At 29.7% G+C, this 21,539-nt stretch overlaps 2 long non-coding RNA genes across 2 annotated transcripts; both read right to left on the bottom strand.

The window, feature by feature from the left end:
* Positions 1–1,748: 1,748 nt before the first annotated feature.
* LOC137396757 (uncharacterized) lies at positions 1,749–4,402 on the bottom strand. The gene is made up of 3 exons (XR_010978604.1): positions 4,349–4,402; positions 3,723–3,808; positions 1,749–2,486 (listed from the first exon to the last, which is right to left on the bottom strand). It is a non-coding gene; the product is annotated as an uncharacterized lncRNA (long non-coding RNA).
* A 13,417-nt stretch (positions 4,403–17,819) lies between these two features.
* On the bottom strand, positions 17,820–20,193 carry LOC137396583 (uncharacterized). The gene is made up of 3 exons (XR_010978581.1): positions 20,164–20,193; positions 19,226–19,294; positions 17,820–18,410 (listed from the first exon to the last, which is right to left on the bottom strand). It is a non-coding gene; the product is annotated as an uncharacterized lncRNA (long non-coding RNA).
* Positions 20,194–21,539: the final 1,346 nt, after the last annotated feature.

The raw sequence follows: 21,539 nt of genomic DNA, 5'->3' as shown, positions 1-21,539 counted from the left end.
ACTTTGATACTAAAAAAACAATTTTTTTTGTTAAAAGTAATTACCATTGTCCTATGACTAGGAAAATTTTGTCAGTCTGAATTGAGTCGATAATATTGAGTCCATCAAATGATAAATTTACCTAATTATTATATAAACCCAATTCAATTAAAATATTTTTAAGTAGAATAATAATATGGATAATAATAATAGTAATAATAATAATAAAATTAAGACCAGACCTGATACTAATAAACAAAGAAACCAAACAGTGTCAGGTCATAGACATAGCAATACCTGGAGACACAAGGGAAGTACAGAAGGAAAATAAGAAGATTGGTGAATATAAAGAGCTGGGGTTTGAGATAAACAGACTTTGGAAAGTGAAGACCAAAGTGATACCAATAGTAATTGGTGCACTCGGAACAATATCAATGAGTCATATAACATACCTGGCCGAGGTAGTAAACATGTCTTTTGAGACTATGCAGAAGACAGCCATCTTATGAACAGCTCACATATTGAGGAAGGTCCTCTCTTAGTAGAATTGAGGAAAATCTTGGATCCTTTGGCCTTTTGTTAAGACCCAGACTCAACACGGACTAAAACCAGTCACCTAACACCACACGGTTGTGAAGAAAAACTTTTACAATAATAATAATAGGAACAATAGTAATAATCTTAAATAATTATTACATGAATAAAGTGGCAGCTGTATTTCGCTGTCAGCTCAAATCTAATATTAATTTTTTGTCAATCTTTCAGTGAATGAAAATTAACTTAGTCATTTCAATACTGAAATGTTACCATTTGTATATTTAGAGAGCATCGAAGAAGTTGCAAGAGATGACCCAGTTTCGGTTTTTCTAGCAAAGCCCAAAGTAGACTATTGCAGCTCAACACTATTGTAGAAATGACCATGAGAAGTGTCAAAACAAAGGGTGCTGTATGTGCCGGCAAAATGCCAAAGATTTGCAGTGCTGGGTGCCATATCTGTTGGCAAAGCCATAGTCCAAAGATAGTTGTGCTTTTGACATTGAAATAACATAGTTTCAATGATGATACTGTTAGGTATGTCTGTTTAAAATAATAGAACTCGTGAATTGGTAATTTTAAAGAAAAAAATAGGTATTTAATTATTTAGCATTCACTTGTGTGCACAGGCAGGTTAATTTATAATTTATACTGCCAAAAATACATGTAGGTTCATTTTTTGTTTTCCATTTGAATTTGTTTATTTAAAATTTTGTACAAAGTCCCTAAGTTTTTGGATAGCTTGAGCAATGTTTTATTGTGATTTTTGAGTCTGGCAGTTACATGGTTAAAAGTCCGTACGGTTGTCAAGAATTTGATAATAATATTAATTGGCAATCATGCATCCAGTGAAAATTTAAACAACTACAAAAACCCAGTTTGTGCAAACAAACGTTTTAGAATTTTGTTTACTTCAATCAAAGATGGTGATATATGTATATTTTGTTTTTGCACTTAGCAAAGCTTTGTTATGGTTCACTAAACTTGTGGCAATTTTTCAATAGTCTCTAGGGAAAATGATCATCCTGCAATATAAGCAATTGTTTATTTCATGTTGCTAACATCAGGTTTTTCGTTGCATCTTTTTTGCTCTGAGTTCTCATTATGCTAAAGAGAGGGAAGACATTCAGGATGTTAACAATAACAACTTTCACATCTAATTTACTTAAATATTTTAGGAAGTTTGTTTTGATACCTGCAGTTTTTTTGAACTTGTTAAAGATTTGTTTACCAAATCTTGTGATAAAATATTTATTATCAATTATATATAACGTATAATATTTCAAAACACACTAGTACTAAGAAAAGTACAGGCTTTGCGAAAAATAGCTTGCAACATCGAAATATTTCTTGAGCTCAAAGGGCTCCAAAAAAACCATTAGTGAAGCAATGAGAGATTCATCGCTATGTTTTTCAATTCTCTAGCTCTGTTTGCTTCAATTATGAATTGAACAAGAAAAGGTCTGGCAAGCAAGAAAGTCCAATAAACACTGAGTAAATGCATAGCATTTAGATATCCTAATAATACTGAAATGTGGTTATTTCATGTATTATATCAGCGTAATAATGTGTAAATAACAGCAATATTGATTTGGATAGACAATATTGTTGGACCAATGTCTCCAGATCCACTTCTGTTCATTATAAGCAGCTGTGGCATTTACATTGTCCACTGTGGCAGGTGCCGAACTTACACTCGGCTCGGTATCGGCAAATGTATGAACAGAAGATATCAGATTGGCACTCCTTAACGCATACGCAGTGCTTCATGCAGGTGTTCTCAGGACAAACACCAGCTGCAAAGCCCTGATCGCGACATATCGCTCCACACTTCTCACTTTCACAGGGTGGGCATCCTTGGCAGTCACATCTCCATTGGTTGCAAGTTCCGTTGCTGCATCCATATGTATCTTTGCATTTAGTGGCACAATCGTTGTTTGTACACTGAGTATCTATGAAGTTCATAGACATGCCTGCAAGTATTAAAAATAGCGTGTAATCACATTTAATGTTTAGTGTAAAAAAATTGTAAGGAATGTAATAAATATGAAGTTAAATAGGTTTAATTCTAAGTATATTAACTTACTACTATCAAAAAATAATCCATGTACAATAAATAAATAAAAATAATAATAAACAATTAGGCATGGAAAGAAATTAAGTTTAATGGCAAATTTTGAAACGATCAAATAGTTAATAATTTTTTTGTCACTTTCAATCATTTAGATTGGTATTTCTGCAGGTATCACTTAAATATGCAATGAATGGTTAATTAAATTAGCATCTCAGTAGAATTATATTTAAAAAATCTTTTCAATTTTTTAAAGTTGATTAAAATAAACAGATGGACCAAGAATATTATTAAAATCTAGAATGACTCAAAAACGTGATTGCTAACTATCAATACTTGAAAAGCTTAGTTGACTATAACAAAATTCAGAGCGACATTTGATGGATGGAAAAAAGTTGTATTTCTCTTCACCAGGTTTTTGTTTATAATACTATATCAATCTATTTTTAAAGCTAGAATTATTGTATAATAGAAATTATATGAGGAGGTCCTCTTTAACAAAAATATTTTTAAAGCATATTACATACAATCATTTGATGCATTTTGGTGAAAATCTGAATGAAACCTTTTTTAATCTTCTTTGGTCTTTTTATTTATTTATTTATATTGATTAATAATTTATTTTTAATTATTTATATTTATAATTTATATATATATATTTATTTATTTAAAGTCTTTCCTTGCTGCAGATGCAGCAAGGAAAGACTATTCTGCATTTTTTTGCCACTGTGTTTGTTATATTTATGTTGTTAGATGGTTAGTGAGTCATCAATTTACTGAACCATATTGCATGCAGCATATAAAGCTATTTAATCAGCTATATGGCTAGCTAACAAACTACAACAATGCAGCTCCATATATGCTAACAGTGTTCTACTCACATGTACATATTAAAGAACATACATGGTAACTATTTATACTCACATTTACAGCATGAAGATTATTTTTGATAACTAAATAATACTTACGTGTACAGATTAAATAACATACATGGTAACTATCTTACATGCACAGATTAAATAAAATACATGGTAACTATTTTATACTTTCATGTACAGCATAAAGAACATGTATTGTAACTAATTACTATTTATGTGTACATAATAAATAACATATATGGTAAATAGTTTATACTTACATGCACAGATTAAAGACAAACTACAGACAAGAGTTATACTCAGGCCTGACTTCATCATTTTGTCTTGATCTGTTTTTAGCCTACAACTGAAATTTTACCAAATTAATATTACAGATAAATACATATATTATAACTTTATTGCAATCTTGTTATAAACATTTCAAGCTATTATCGATTTTCATATAATGAATAATTTGAATATTCTTTTAATAATCAATCATGTTACTCCTTTTTATCCGAGGTTCGACAGTCTGAAGAAATGTAACTCAGCTGTTCAGCTGTTCAGCTGCTCAAATATTTTAACTGTTCAAATAAATTGTGATTTAAATAGAATCATAGATGTCATTTACAATCTATTATAAAATATATGAATATCTATTTTTAGGAAAACCTGTTTCACGGTTTTGTACAAATAAACGGAACAATTGAGGGCATGTAATTAAAATAAATGAAGAAAATCATCAAATATTTTTAACACCTGTAAAAGCTCCTCATACATTTATTTATATCAATTATTTATTAGTTAACTAAATGCACTCTTTAACCTTGAAGGTATCTAGTTAATGAGTTCTGAATAACACTTGATTACTTTTTTTTAATTTTGTATTTGATATAAATGTCCTTACCAGATCAGTCTGACAACCCAGATGTACAAGTAAATTATTTTTCCTTTGTTTGTTGATTTATAGTTGGCACAACTGGTTGGTGCCAACAGTGGTCAATAAAGCAGCTGATTGATTCATTTGATGGTTGATATCCAATCAAATAGATCATTGATCAATATCATTTTTTTTAAATTGCACTATGGTAGATAGCCTGTTAAACTGTTTGCTTTTACATTGTTATTTTCATATGTTAATTTGCTTGATAACAACATGCCAGTAGAAACTTCCAGTTTAAACAACTAAATATACTACATATTAATTTATGACTGTAATTTGTGGTTATTTTGAGAGCAAATAGTCGATTTTGATAAAACACTGTGACTGTGATAAAACACAGACAATGTAGGTAGTAAAACAAATGAATGCTATAGTGGCCAAGCAAAAAATAACCAAAAAAGTGTCTAGTCTAGAAACTGTATTTCAAGATTGAACCATCTTGAAATGTTAACTTGAAACATACATGTAGCTCATGATTTCTATTAAATTTATGCTAACATAATAACAATTTTTATTGAGAAATAGTCGGCAGTTTTTAGGTAATCATACTACATATTCCTATTTTTCCTCAACTGACTGATAAAAAACTATTTTGCAATCATAATCACACCTACATAGTCATTTTATAGTTTCAAAATGTTTAAAATATCTACAGTCTTCTACCTGACTCTTTAACTACGCAATTATAAAAAAATTATAAAGATATAGACTATAGAAATACATGAACAAATTTAGAAATATTGCAAAATATCTTATCAGCTGTTATTCTGAAAACAAATAGTCTTCTGGGATTTTGTTTTGTTAAAGGTATGAAGGAAATGTTCCACAAATATTCTCATTTGGTATTAAATATTGAGCAATCTATTATTATTGTATTTTTATTCTTTCTGTTACACACTACATTTCAGAAAAACAATTTTATTCAAAAATTTGCATCTCATAGACAATTGGCTTTGGTATATGTTTAAAAAATGTCATATCGGTTATCTTTCTTACTTACGAGAAACAGTCGCAATGCTTTAGCTGCAGTAACAAAATAATTTGATAGTTTTTCTAAAATGAATTCCACACGCATTATTTCCAAACAATACCCCCTTGCATAAACATTGGCTGCAGAATTATTTTTCAGAAGGCATCCAACATTGCATTATCAAATTGACAAAAAGAACCAGTTAAGGAAGGATGGCCTTCCCATTGCCACCAGCAGCTTTCCTAGAAATGAAACGTTAAACGGTTGTTCACTGGTCAGGTGCCCTCATCACTTTTTCCTATGTTTAACTTCTATTAGTACTTGCACAAAAAAGAGAAAATGTTACAATATATTCAACTTATTGTCAAATACAAGCCACCAGATGCAACCTGGTTGTGTTGTAAGCTCAGTACTTACCAACATTTTACCGAACTTGAAAGGAAGTATTTGCGTTTCGCGTTTAACTCAAGAAACCAAATAAATCCTGGTCATTAGAAGCTGTCTCACATCATCTGACAAATGAAGCTTTAATGGATGAGTTAATCGAGGTAATAGAATGCATGATTACTTAGAACATAGATAGATTGTGTAAGACCAGCGCATCATTAAAGAATATACCTGTACTGTAGTGTTCGGAATGTGAACAGCGTACTGTATAAAATGAAAATTTTATGAGTGTTGAGGCTTACCTTTGGTGAGGTGTGTTATTAGCACTTAGCTACTTTTAACAGATACAGTAAGGTGCGCTGACTCAGCCACAAGGTCAGCACAACTTAGTCCAGCCACAAAGTTTTTAGAAGGCTAACATAATCTTGAGTAAACTATTTGCCTAGCCTCATGATGCTTGTTTGGTTATATTAAGGGTACTCTCCAGGCCCTTACGAGCACCACCATTATCATATTTCTTCAGCGGAAAAAGCTTAGGATATACTGTAACTTTTTCTACTCTAAATTATTTACTCTGGATAACTTATCAGTTCCAATGGTTGTGTACCTCTTTGTAAAAATCTTGTAGTTCAACAGAAGCCCTGTTTGTGCTTATCGATTCATAAATAAAATCTTTGAAAAGGGTGCTGAAGATTGATGAGGTATAAGTTAGTCAGGTGAGTTAGATAAAACTGCCAGTAATCGACAACTTATAGCTTTGGTTAAACCTACAGTTGAGCAAAGCTATTATTAGTTGTCTACTCCGTTCTGTTGCTGTAGAGTCTTTTTTGCTGAGTTGTCTCCTCTCATTGTTGCTGTTTTCTGCTTTTAGTTTTATTTACTGTAGATGGCTCTGGGCAGTGACCTTGATAATTAGTAAAAAACTGGCATTCACATATTTTCGCTGCACATGAAATAATTTTCCATCTTTATCCGTATAACATAAATATGTTACTACCATTAGAACTTGTGTTCTCCTTTACCCACTGTTTTCATATTGCTAACATTTGACCATACACAACTTGTGCATTGCCATCGTGGCTAAAATCGCTGTGAACTCGTGTATCAATAATCTCTGTTCATGTACAGTATCTAAATGTACGGTCAAGGTATAAAAGTTAAGGCTGTATTCTTCATAGGCCGTAACAAAAGAATTGCTGTGTATTTCCTTAGGCTGGCTTCCAGTTTCTTTTGACACTATACCTACTTCTTATCATGAAGTAGTTATTTAGTGAGCGCTTTACCAAATCTTCATTTTAGTACAAAGTTAAATTGCATTAATAGATATAAAATTAGAATTAAATACTTATTGGATAGGCAGGCTTTCTTTTCTGCACCTTGGATTGCTGCCTCCTTGAGTCCATCAGCCTCAATGCATCATATTTTACCAATGTTTCTCTTTGGACTTATTTCTAAATTTTGCCAACGTTCACATTATGGCTGCCAGTTTATGGCATTTAACACACAATTTTCTCTGTCACAGCACTTGTTTGTGGCAGAAGCAGCAAGGCCACCAAGGAGAGCCAACCATAAATAATACACTCCCCAAACACAGAGACAACCAGATGTTTTCCAACTAAGCAAGAAAAGAACTAATGAAACTAACACAAAGATTTGTAGAGCGACGCTTGTCTATAGACATGAAAATAGCTGCTTTCTTGTTTTACACTTTTTTCATGCTATGTTATTATTTTTATACAAGTATATCTCTCTTTAAGCTAGGACCCCTTGGGACTGCAACCATTGAGAGCTGGTGACATTAAATGAAATGCCAAGATTTCAAATTGGGCCAAGTTGCAGACTGACCAGAATATAAGGTTCTCTACACCTTAATCTTATTTATTTTACTTTTTGTTAAGAACTCGCATTCATTTTCATGTTCAAGTGTTTTATCCGTTAAAACAGAGTACTGCTGGATAAACAAAACAAAGTAACAAGATATAGTTTTTGTGGTGTTGAAATCTTTATTTTGAAAAATACACATTGTTAAAATGTACCAAAGGTAGTTTGTTTGACTTACATCAGTTTTGTGTCTCAAACAAAAAATAAGTATCAGCACTAGAATGAAAAATACAACATAGAATAAAACAGTAAAACAATTGGTTAATTATCAAAAAGCAGCGGTAGTCACTGTACAACTATTCAAAAAAATAGTTATTGCAGATAATATAAATATCTACATGTATATAATATAAAACATACAGAACCAAAAAAATTTTCTACCAGATTTAGCAATTTTTATAATGAAAACAATTGAACTGAACAATCTAAAAATGTTCATTTTGATACCTTAATAAGTATATCATTAATTAATTATTTTTCATTTATCAGTTTACAAATATACAGTTTCACAATAATACTTTTTACTACTAAAACCATTTCTGGAGCAATGTATATGCTTCAAAAGTGTTTTCATAACTTAATGTTTATACCATTATATTTGTGAATATTGTATAAATATTAGCCTACAATTATTATTTATTCAAAGAGAATATTGTTTTAACAAAATAAGTTTCAATATGTTGTTAGAATTAAAATAATAAAAGCACTAACTACTATATATAAAGGTTTTATGTTAAACAGACTCAAATGCAGTAACACTTATTGAGTTGTTACCGTTCCCATAGATGATGTTTCTGTATTCTTAGAAAGAATTACTGCCTCTTCCAGAGCTGCTTTAAGATGGCTCTGGTTTCTGATTGATTTAGCCAGTATTAGTCTTGAACAATCAACACAGTGGCAGCCAGCACGAGTACAGAAACCTGTTATACATTTCCTTTCACCTTCACAGAAGCTTCTGCAGAATTGAATATAGCATCTTCGCTCTTGGCTTCTCTCTCTTGCAGCTGAAACCCAGTTAGATTGCAAGTAAATTGGAATAAACAACAATATTGCTTCTTATTAATCTTGAAAATTGCAAGTTGACACATATTTTTAGAAAAGGAACTTTGACAAAATCTCATCAAAAATTATCAGTATATTTGTTTCATTTACAATTAATTTTGACTAATGATGTGATCTGACTACGTGGATGTTTCAAGATAAAAATCTATGAAACTTGCTTGCAGTTCAAATGCTTAGAAGAAAGTTCACGATGACTTGACTAATTGTTATCGCTGCAATAGCTGACATCAGGTGTGGCATTTATATTGCAGCTTTACATGTCTCTATTCTATTGGTCTCTCTGCGACTCATAACCACTTTTGCATGATCTGAGCATTTTTATTGCAATTAAGTTTTGTTGATTTAAACTTAAACATTTTGGCAGTCACACCATCTCAAACATCTAAAAAAATAGCAAGTAATAAAAGAAAGTCAATACATTCTCATAAAATCAATTAAAGATTTGTCAAGTTAATTTATAACGAGATGGAAACTTAAAAACAACTTGTTTGCAAAATGACACCTAATCAGTATCTAGTTTATTTGTTTAAAAAAATAGATTTTAAAAATCATTATTCTCAATTTAAATTCAAACTTGCTGCCAATACATAATTTTAATAAAAACTATTAGTAGTTGTTAAGCTTTGATGCTTGTCAGTTTTTAGTTGACTTTCAGTTACCTTTTATAAGTTATTTATAAATTCAGATTTATTAGTTAGAAATCTAAATTCCAGACCAAACTTAATGCAGAATTTGAAATATTTATGTAAACATTGTGCAACACAAAAGTTATATAGTTTATTTTTGTTAATAAAAAAAACAAGGGTATGGTTATTGTAGTGTTCAAATCTGTATATTGAGACCACACACATTGTTTAAAGATTTTTGAATGTGAAGTTTTTTTAACTTACTTATTACATCATGTTAATGAGAAGTATACTATTTCTAGCACTTAATATGTGGAATCTGAATAAATGCCACCAATCTTTCTATTTTTAACTGTTATAGTTGGTGAATGAGAAGTAACTTATGTATTTTTGATTAAATATCTTTTATAGTTCTTTTGATATGAAATCAGTTTTTTTATTTGTTTAAGAAAACTGACAGATTCCTTATCACTAAAAGGTAACTTTTGAATCATTACTACATGGTCAGAAATGATAAATTCCAGAATGAATGTCATTTTTTTATGTTTGTGTTACAATAACAGTTGTATTAAATGTACCAACTTTCCCGCAATTACAAAATTCTGTACAGACAATTAACGAGGCAGCTAATGCTTTGGCCATTTTGAGCTCCATTTGTTATGCCAACCATGAAATTCAGCTTATTAGACTGGCTCTCTTACCATCTGAGCTAGCCAGCTATGTCAGCTACTGTTGGTCTTCCAAAATCTCACAACAGTTGCATTAATAGCTATTCTCTGTTTGTTGTGCAAAAAAGCAAACACGTGAATGGATGGATAGACAGACAGGTGAGTAAGCTCTGATGCGGGTAGGCAAAAAACAGATGGAAGGACAGAAAAACAGACAATCAACCAGCTAGTCAGTAGGTCAGATAGACAACGACCAATAATAACGCAGCAGATGTGTATGAATTATATAGTACATTTGTAAACATACTATATAGTATATGATATGAAACATACATTTTAAATTGTACAGGATCTATTTTATATAGTAAAGTGTTTAATTAAAGTGGTTATAGTATGTGGTATGTGATATATATCTCTCATTCATGTAGTTAATAGCCTATAGCATATAGTATGTAGTATAAAACGTTTTGTATTGAGAGTATACATGTATATGAATACCTCGAATTGTAATGAGATTTATGTAGATATGAATGAAAAAACGTTTAAAATGACAAACCCATCTCTGCTATTTTTAAGCCTTATTCTAACTGTAAAAAACATATTTTGTTCAACTGACAAAAATTATTAAACAAGGCCTTTAGTATCTTATTGTAATAGTGCAATGTTTAAATTGGATAAACGTTTCATTTTATCAAAAACGTTGACCACAATGTAATTAAATGTGAGAAAATTGAAAATTTTGGTCTTTTAATCTTGGGTAACATTACTTTGGCTTTTTTCATTCAAGGCTCATCATTGACTAGATGCCCCAGGAATTGATAGCATCGACTGATCAACGCAGATACAAGGGTTAAAAGCTTGAAGCTGTCAAACTTTCTTGATATTGTGCCGAGCATCTATAACAGCTTGTACAAGGTGAACCGTTTCGGTGATAGTAATTCAGTGTCGTGGAGAACATGAACTATTCATTTCCGTTTCTGATAGTTGCAGTGAGATTAGTATTTAAATAGAGCTTGCAAAAACCAATAGGTTTCTTAGCAAAAAGTTGGAAATAAAAATGAAAACACTACATCACAGAGTATTTGCTGATGCGGACGCAGATGAGTTTGTGGTCGTGTGAACATTGTTAGCCTTGACACTATCTAAATTATTGCGGCATCAATGTCAAAATACAGCGATATAGTGTAAACATACCTTTAGAGTTAAAAAACATCAAACATTGTGTTTCAGCAAATAAACTATTTTAGTAAAAGGGAAAATAAAGTTTTGCTGAGTAGACATGTTGTAACAATCTCTGTTCAACTCTATGTTTTACTAGACCTGTACGATTGGTCTTCCACGTCTATTCGGTTATAAACCTCAACTTCATTCTAACACCGTTTATAACCGACACATATGATGACTCATCACAGAGTCAAACGATGTCCCAATTGCTTGCGGTTAACATGAACCAAAGCCACCTAAACATCCTCATTTCATGAACCTTAACTTCAAATTTTTGTTATGAAATATAAATAGCTTTCGAGAATGGATGTGATATCTACATTTATGTAAAACAAAGATTAAAAAAACTTTTCAAGACAAAATAGTGTAAATTTTTATGGAAGATTCTGTGTATCTGGTCCAAGCACGCAGGCACAGTTTTTATGATATGGAAACGGAAACCGCACCGAAAAAATCGTACCTCAAACTCGCACTTGTTAACCGAAGTTTTCGGTTTTTCCGATGTCAGAAAATAAAAGATTTGACTTGATTTAATAGAAACTAACCACAACCACCGGATCAAACCAAAACATTGTGCAGGTTTACTGTTTACCAGATAAATCACATAAAAACTGTTGTAGTTTCTAAATGGTACACTATTTGAAGCAGCCAAAAGTACTTACCTATCACAGTGAAGGCAGTCAGTATGGCCACCAATATTGCAGCAACTGCCATTGTATTTGGGTGTCTTTTTCTTCTATCACATGGCAGCATGTAAAATTTCAAAATATTATTGATCTGCAGTAGAAATGATAACAAAACTTATCGATTATCTGTGGCAACTTGGCTATTATTTTGAATTTTCACCAAACATAATACTGAAAATAGTATTCGATTTTTGTATGACCTATTTGGCTGCAGGTGTTTTTTAGCTAGGTCAGATTTTATTTGAATTATTTTCTAGCATAAACAAAAGGTAATTTAATATTTTCCAAAAACTTTGGAATCCAAAAAAATGAATAACTTGTACCTATCCTATGGATACGCATGCCATTACATCCATCAAGATATACAGTATATATGTAAACGTAATTTAGTTATTTGGCTAGATTTAAAATTTTAAAATGTGTTGGAAATGTGAAATATGTTTATTTTTACTATCAATGTACATGTGCATGTAGATAGGGTTGTGCAATGGTAGGTCCCAAAATCATTTTTTGTATTTTCAAGTGATGTAATATTTATTCAATTGCAAGTATGAAAATAACTAAGTAGTTTTCATCAAAAAACTTAATGCCAATAAAATAATTCACATGGTAATTTTTTAATTGAAGCAATAGAAAAAGGTAGAAACTTTTATTAATGCAGAGTTAGATTTACAGTTCAATTTTATTGAAATTCAGAAAAAAATTATTTCAAAAACTTTTCTGAAAAGTTTAATGAACTAAAGCAATGTTAAAGATACATTTCACACAGCAGCCAATCACGTGTACTTGCATAATTTCTTTATAACAATCAAATATCATGACTTTGGAAAGGCATAGTTGCTATCAATAACATTTAATCATCTTGATACACTTCATTAGGAAGTTCTTCAAGATAAGATAAACAATTACTCACCTTCTCTTTCAAATGACAACACTAGCGCAGGAGTTACTTTTTTATTGAGTGTTCTTTTAAAAACAATCAATCAATTGTCTAAATAGCTTGGCAGTGACTAAAGGCTTCCAATGAAGTATGTAATAGATTATAACTAGATTAACGTACTGGAAACTGGATGTTAACGACTACATATTGTTCATTGTTTATGAAAAGATAAACTTGTAGTACTCTAACTTTAAAAAAATTTTGACTTTAAAAAATTTTTGACATTTAACTTGCATAACTTTTTTATTTTAACATATGTTTAATATATAACTTATTTTAATGTGTTTTTTATTTTAATATGTTGAACATATATTTTAATAAATTTTCAGCTCAGATTCACATTTTTTGTTTACTCTTTATGCAATTTCACATTATATTTTCACTTGCTTAGCCCTTTTAATTATGCAAAGCTAAAAATTTGGCAGTTCTAGTATTTGAGATTTGCAGAAAAAAGAAATATTTCATATGACAGTGTTTTAGTAGAAATTATTTAAACATTTGCACAGAGTTTTAAAGATTGTTAGAAACAAAGCAAAATGCTACAAAAATTTTAAATGATTAGCTTATTCGATTACTTATACAATTAGTTTTAAATTATAGAAAATAAAACTCAGCACTGAGATCTTAAATGGTTTATCTTAAGCGCTGCCAAATAAAGGTTTTTTCTTTATGACTTCTATTTGACTATCATTTGTAGAAAACACTACACATGGTATCTTTGAAGTAATGACGCAACTCTTTAGCCATGGGCTTTATTACAGACCAACTGTTGGCAGTAGTGCGCGTACATCTAGTGAGCTATCTTATACATCATAAAGTTGAACAGCTGTTGCAAGATGCTTTAGTTGAGATAGTACCTGGCTAAATAATTCTAATAACAAAGTTTTCATTTTTTATTTGAGCTAAAGTTGAGTTGAGAAAATTTGAAAAAGATGTTTAATTATGTTAGTACTCTCGTTATAATTTATGTTCCTGATAAGACTTTGATGTTAGCAAAAAAAAGATTATCTCTAAAAGAAAAGAAATTTTACGATGCAAGCCTTCAACTATGATGTAAAGCAGCTACAATTTAGCAAAACATGTATTTGTGAGTAGTAATACTATATTATAAACTTTTTTATTGTGATCAGTTTCTAATATTATCAGGATTTTTATAATTACTATTATTATCATGATTGTTAGTATTACTATTACTACCACGATTATTATTATTATTACTATTATTATCATTAGTATTACTATTATTATCATGACTAGTAGTATTCCTATTATTATCATGGTTATTAGTATTACTCTTATTATCATGATTATTAGTATTACTATTATTACCATGATTATTAGCATTGCTATTATTATCATGATTATTAGTATTACTATTATTACCATGATTATTAGTATTACTATTATTACCATGATTATTAGCATTACTATTATTATCATGGTTATTACTATTATTATTATTATCATGATTATTAGTATTACTATTATTATCATGGTTATTAGTATTACTATTATTATCATGATTATTAGTATTACTATTATTATTATGATTATTAGTATTATTATTATGATTATTAGTATTACTATTATTATCATGATTATTAGTATTACTATTATTATTATGATTATTATTATTACTATTATTATCATGATTATTATTACTTTTATTATCATGATTATTAGTATTACTATTATTATCATGATTATTAGTATTACTATTATTATCATGATTATTATTACTTTTATTATCATGATTATTAGTATTACTATTATTATCATGATTATTAGTATTACTATTATTATCATGATTATTAGTATTACTATTATTATTATGATTATTATTATTACTATTATTATCATGATTATTATTACTTTTATTATCATGATTATTAGTATTACTATTATTATCATGATTATTAGTATTACTATTATTATTATGATTATTATTATTACTATTATTATCATGATTATTATTACTTTTATTATCATGATTATTAGTATTACTATTATTATCATGATTATTAGTATTACTATTATTATCATGATTATTAGTATTACTATTATTATGATTATTATTATTACTATTATTATCATGATTATTATTACTTTTATTATCATGATTATTAGTATTACTATTATTATCATGATTATTAGTATTACTATTATTATTATGATTATTATTATTACTATTATTATCATGATTATTATTACTTTTATTATCATGATTATTAGTATTACTATTATTATCATGATTATTAGTATTACTATTATTATCATGATTATTAGTATTACTATTATTATTATGATTATTATTATTACTATTATTATCATGATTATTATTACTTTTATTATCATGATTATTAGTATTACTATTATTATCATGATTAGTATTACTATTATTATCATGATTATTAGTATTACTATTATTATCATGATTATTACTATTACTATTATTATCATGATTATTAGTACCCTAGGACACTTATGTATTTGCGGCATCTAACTTTCGCATTTTCGCGGCAACATCCTCTCACGAAAACTTCATGAGCGAAACTAAACAATCATAACGAACAAGCAAAAACGGGAAATTAAATGGCTTTGTTCATTGATATTCACAATAAAATTGACATATTGGAAATGCAAGCAAGTTTGGTGTGTGGTTGTCTCATTGGGCAATTTTTGTTAAACTCATAATAGCTAATACACCGACTGAGCGGCATGGCAAAACAAATTAAGATAATAAGTTTTTTTTGGAAAAACCTAGACAATTTAGGAAGATGATGATATTAGTTTAGTCATTGAATTTGTAACTGATGAAGATGACAGTCTGGTAGGGAAAGTCATAAAATTGAATAATAATTATTGTGGTGATGAATTTTATTACCAACCAAAAGCAACAACACCCGGAGCCATGGCCATGGCCACCGCGTGCTATAAATACTTGAATTCTAATATTGGTACCACATAGGTCACTGTGGCAGGGACCTTGACGTCATTGATAGTCCAGGAAACAAATGGAAGCAAGCAATCAAATTGCATTATTGATCTCGCCTACACATTTCTACCTGCGGATCACAAATAAAAACTACCGTACTTTTCGGACTATTAGCCGCTACTTTTTCTGATGATTTGAGCCATGCGGCTTATATAAGAGTGCGGCTAATCTGTGGCTTTTTCTTTCACTACTAGGGCGCACTAACGGGAATCTCCAATTAGTGCACTTCTAGCGATGAAAGAAAATACGAAACAATGCCTCACGGTACTGTCCCGTTAGGCACTAAGTTAAAAAGCATCAGACAATACGAAACTGTGTCGTTCTGCACTGTTCCGTTTTAAACGGCAAAGTTGCTGCCATGTTAAAAAGCACAGTCCTAGTTCTGCGGCATATACCAAGGTGCAGTTTATGTATTGTTTTATTATCGTTTATTGGAAAATAAAGCAGATGCAGCTTATATAGTAGTGTGTTTTATAGTCCGAAAAGTACGGTAGTCCCAAATTGAAAATTTTTTCATATCAGTGAAATGAACCTGAGGAATCTAATGATGTCTGTTCCACTGCATTTATTTTCACATCACTATATTTTCGCACCCATCAGAGCTGCGAAATTAAGTTGCAGCAAAATTTTACTCTGTGTGCTACTCACGAAACTAAATACTAGCAAAATATAAGTGTCCTAGGGTATTACTATTATTATCATGATTATTAGTATTACTATTATTATCATGATTATTAATATTACTATTACTATCATGATTACTAGTATTACTAATACTATCATGGTTATTACTATTATTACTATTATTATCATGATTATTAGTATTACTATTATTATCATGATTATTAATATTTCTATTATTATCATGAATATTAGTATTACTATTATTATCATGATTATTAGTATTAGTATTATTATCATGATTATTACTATTATTATCAGGATTATTAGTATTACTATTATTATCATGATTATTAGTATTACTATTATTAACATGGTTATAAGTATTACTATTATAATCATGATTATTAGTATTACTATTATTATCATGATTATTAGTATTACTATTATTATCATAATTATTAGTATTACTATTATTATCATGATTGTTAGTATTCCTTTTATTATTATGATTAGTAGTATTACTATTCTTATCATGATTATTAGCATTACTATTATTATCATGACGATTAGTATTACTATTTTTATCATGATTATTAGTATTACAATTGTTATCATGCTTATTAGTATTACTATTATTTTCATGATTATTAGTATTACTATTATTATCATGATTATTAGTATTACTATTATTATCATGATTAGTATGTAGTATTACTATCATATCATCGCAAGTGGTGCCACAATTAGAATCACAAATAACAGTTTAATAATACTGTTTTAAGTATATGATACATTGATAAATGATCACCATTCTCTGGTATTTTTTTATTTCAGTAGTAACCTCGATTACTAAAAATTTACCCTGTCTTTGAACAAGGGTAGCAGAGTTAAACAAGAGAAAACAAGTCTCTAATTGTTCATTTTATTAGATGATGGTTTGATGAAAAGTAAATTGTGTTAACTTTCACTTGCCAACTGAAGTTCGCAAGCTGATGAACAAACATTTGGCTCAGCTCAACTGTTAAGGAAGTAGGCAGTAAAAGAGTGCTCACAATATCTTAGAGAAATCAAGGAAGGCAGCTCTTGCAGCTTGATCAGAACAGTTGTGCAGGGTATGTTCTTGTTCAAGTAATCTTGGTTACTTTGGCGCATTTTGAAAGCATATTCTTTTGTTTTGTGTTGGCAGACAACTTTTTACAATGTAAACCCACAGTTTTAACTTTATTATGATTTTATCATTTATAGAAATCAAAATTTATTTTTTTAGTTAGGAAAATCTTTTAAAGCTGATAATTAGTGAATTCTTCAAAGGCCAATATAGCCTTGTTTTGAACAACTGAATTTGAGACTAAAAAATATTGTGGTTACAATGTAGCAATGACTTCAACAAAATATATTTGTGTTATATTCAGCGTGCTATAAAAACTTAGAAATTGATTTTCATTTTCATAACTGTAAAAGTTGAGGCACCTTGCAAGCATTACAAGAAGCAACATTGTAACATGTTACAAAATCATGAGATGCAAGCTGGAATGTAACATGTATGTGGTTGCCTTCTATGTTATCTCATCAATAAGTGAAGATATGTACTGTAGAGATATCTCAAAATGTAAAATCAATCACAAGCAATTGTGACAAGCACACTGTGAGTCTAAACATGTTCCATACTGACATCCGAGATGTCTACAAACATGACAACAGTAATGGTCTTCTTTACAGTTTTTAAAACACACACAATCCTTTGTGGTGCCAATTTTGGGTCCTTTTCCATAAGCAAATCCCTTTTTCTGGCAGACTAAATTACAGTCCGTCTCGTCACCTAATGATGGGCAGTTTGCACACTCGCATCTCCATTCATTGCAAGTGCCATTTCCGCAGCTGTATATATTCATGCAATCTGTTTCACAGGCATCTTCTGTGCAGATTTGTGTTTGATTGTGTCTTCCAAAGCATATACCAAAGCCTAAAAATCAGTTAGCATATAAAATAAAATTAAAGGTTTCATTTCAACCTAACAATGTGTAGCAATTGAAATACAAATAATGATTTTGATAAAATAGCTTTTCATGAATACAAAAAAAACATTAGAAAAGGAACTATTACACTTATATTAATAACAACTACAATAACTATAATAATGGTTGCAGCAATATGTTGCTAAGCTTTTTCTAAAGTTTAAGTGTGCTAAATCTTTTAAATACAGTTCAAAACATTTGTGTTCCGAAAAATAGGTTGGAATATTGTTCATGCTTCAAAATCACACAGCATGTGATATAATTTGTTTTCAAAGTTTTACAATATGCCGTAACATTTAGCAATATACATATTTTGAGCAAAATCAACTGGCTTATAATCTTTTGTTAAATTGAGTTTTAAAACATGTGTTATTTTGTCAACATATATGATTCAAATATATTATTGTATTATTATATATTATATTATTATATTCCAAATATGATTATTGCTTGAAAAGCATAAAGCAACTTGCATGCAACACTTTACTATTTATGTAAAGTCAAATTAGCTTGTTTAAATATGGTTTAAACAATTAAAATAGAAAAGAATTTTTTTCGGCGTCAACTACAACTCTAAAACAAAATTGCTTATATTATAAGTTAGTATGTAACCGTATGCGTTTGAAACACTCAAATTATTTTTACAGTCTATATTTTATAACAACCGTTGATAGAGTTTAAGGTGTTTCATAGTATTACATGAATTATTAGCCAACGAAGGTGTGAGTTGGTTAAAATTGTTTCTATTAGAAGATTCACTTACAGACTGCTGAAAGACAGATCGCAAGAGACAGGCTTGTAATTTTGAAGTTCATTTTCTTTGATTTCAGTTCTAAAAGCATTTGGTATATATGACTTCAGCTTACTGAAGTAAAGTCTGTTGAGCTAAACAGAACGAATATATAGATCGACGCAGTCTGATTCTATTGAGACAGTTTTGTAGCATGAATAAGGAACTTTAGTTTTATGATCCTATTTCATTCGATTCATGGACTCATATCGACTCATCAATGGAGTGACCACTGATTTCTCTTCTCATATGGGTTAGTTTAGCAGCTCGACAAAGGTACCAACACTGTAAACAACACTTTATGTATAACCTTACCAATATAGCTTTCCGATGATGTCGCTATGGGAAAGCCTTTGATGACAGAGAAAATGTAGTGTTCAGTAAGGTAGTTATAATACAGTTTAGGCATATACTTATATGTTTGAGTTATCCTTTTGTGATGGTCACATGACTAAGATTATTGACCTCCTATCAAAGAATTTTCATTATCTGCACTTAGTTGAAGAATTGAAAAATAAATCTAATATGAATTAAACTTACATCTTGAACTGTATTTTATTAAGAATGAGTAGGTTTTACAGAATTGGTCTGAGCTTGAAAACAAGAAACCATAGTTCTGGCTTGACCATTAAGTTTTGAAAAGCACAAACTTTTTTGGGACACATTGAAATTTGTGATTTCCTTAATTTTTGTTATAGGGATGTCAATATTTTGAAGTTTTTTTCAGTGTAACAAAAATAAGTTGTTGAAGCAAATTAAGAAAGTTCTTATTTTATACTAAGCAGTTACCCTAATATAATTTACCTCGACTCTAAAGACAATCATTTCAAATAAGAAAATATTTATATACATTTAATAACCAACTTTCAAGTATTATACGGCTAAGTTAATACATGTATCATTCAACTTACCTTTTTGCCAAAACAAAAGCTGGAGGAATGGTAGTCAATTTATAGTAGTTGTTTTATAGTTTTGTATTATATGACTTTTCGATATTATAAAGTGTAATTGATGAAGCATCCAATCACTTTAATGAAAGTTGTCCAAAAATAATTCGGCCTCAAAGGAACAAAGGTAATGATTCAGCAATTAAAATTTACTTATGTTACAATTATTTAGCAATTGAAGTGATTAAACTGCTGCCAGATATTTGAACAAAAGCCATATGAGTGAATGTGCAATGGCGTAACTTTGAAAATCTCTCACCTACGTTTAGAGCAACAGTTATGGTTATAAGAATACTGCAGATTTTTGGTTGTGCAAACAAAGAAAATAGAATCAACTTTATAGTGAACTAGTACTTTACCAGCTTGTGGAAGACTTTCAGGTGTGATAGTAAATCACATAGAACAACTATATGTATGACTGTTCTAAAATGTGGAAATGTGGAAATGTGGAAATTTGGTTGATTATCGGTGCTGTTAGAGTTTCTGGCTGGTAATCTGTCACATGTTTAACTCTTGTATAAAACAATATTTTATTCAAATTTCTAACTTTGGCTTTGAACAGACAGACAGAAGAGGCTCTCATAATAGTAAAGGTTTATGTTTTAATGTCATTTAGTCATATTTTATATTATATTTATTTATATTATATTTATATAATCCAAAACTTAACGAGCTTAATAAAAAGATTGCTGAACACTTAGGGAATAGTGCATCGTGCTAATCTAGACAGCCTTCATCTCAGTATACTAGCAGTTGTGTTAACTTTGCGTACAAAGATTTTTATCAATAAGGTAAATGTCATACTGACGAAAGCAAATAAAACAGTACCATGATTTACTGTTTTCAATTTATAGTAACTCCTACATGAATGCCTGACAATGCACACATAATAAATAAAATTTTCAATAAAAAATCAACACTAATTTACCATCTAGCATATTTCTTCTGATATATTAATATTACGGGCTCGTAAAGATCAAATAATGTCAAATAGGCGGTCAGATAGTGGTTGCGTTCAATAAGATCGTGGCTCTTTATTTTTCAATTTATTTTTCATGGTGGTGGTCAAATAGAGATAGCATTCAAATAAAGGAGATGTGGCATTAAAGTAGAGGTTTTACAGTAGATTAGTTTATTTTGCTATAATTACATGTACTAACGATAGTACAGCAAGTGTTGGCAATTGCCCAATAAAGTTTTCCATTATGGTATTGATGTATAGTTTGATTTTTTGTTGAGAACTTGCATTTTAATCATTTTTGATGATTTTGCTTTTCTATTTGACAAAATGGAAACACAGGATAGTATCCTGCATCACTGAGCTCTTATTGCATCATGAT

This window comes from Watersipora subatra, chromosome 5 (assembly GCF_963576615.1).
Source record: "Watersipora subatra chromosome 5, tzWatSuba1.1, whole genome shotgun sequence".
NCBI lineage: Eukaryota > Metazoa > Bryozoa > Gymnolaemata > Cheilostomatida > Watersiporidae > Watersipora > Watersipora subatra.
Note: the sequence above shows the minus strand (reverse complement) of the source record. Positions and strands in the feature narration are given on the sequence as shown.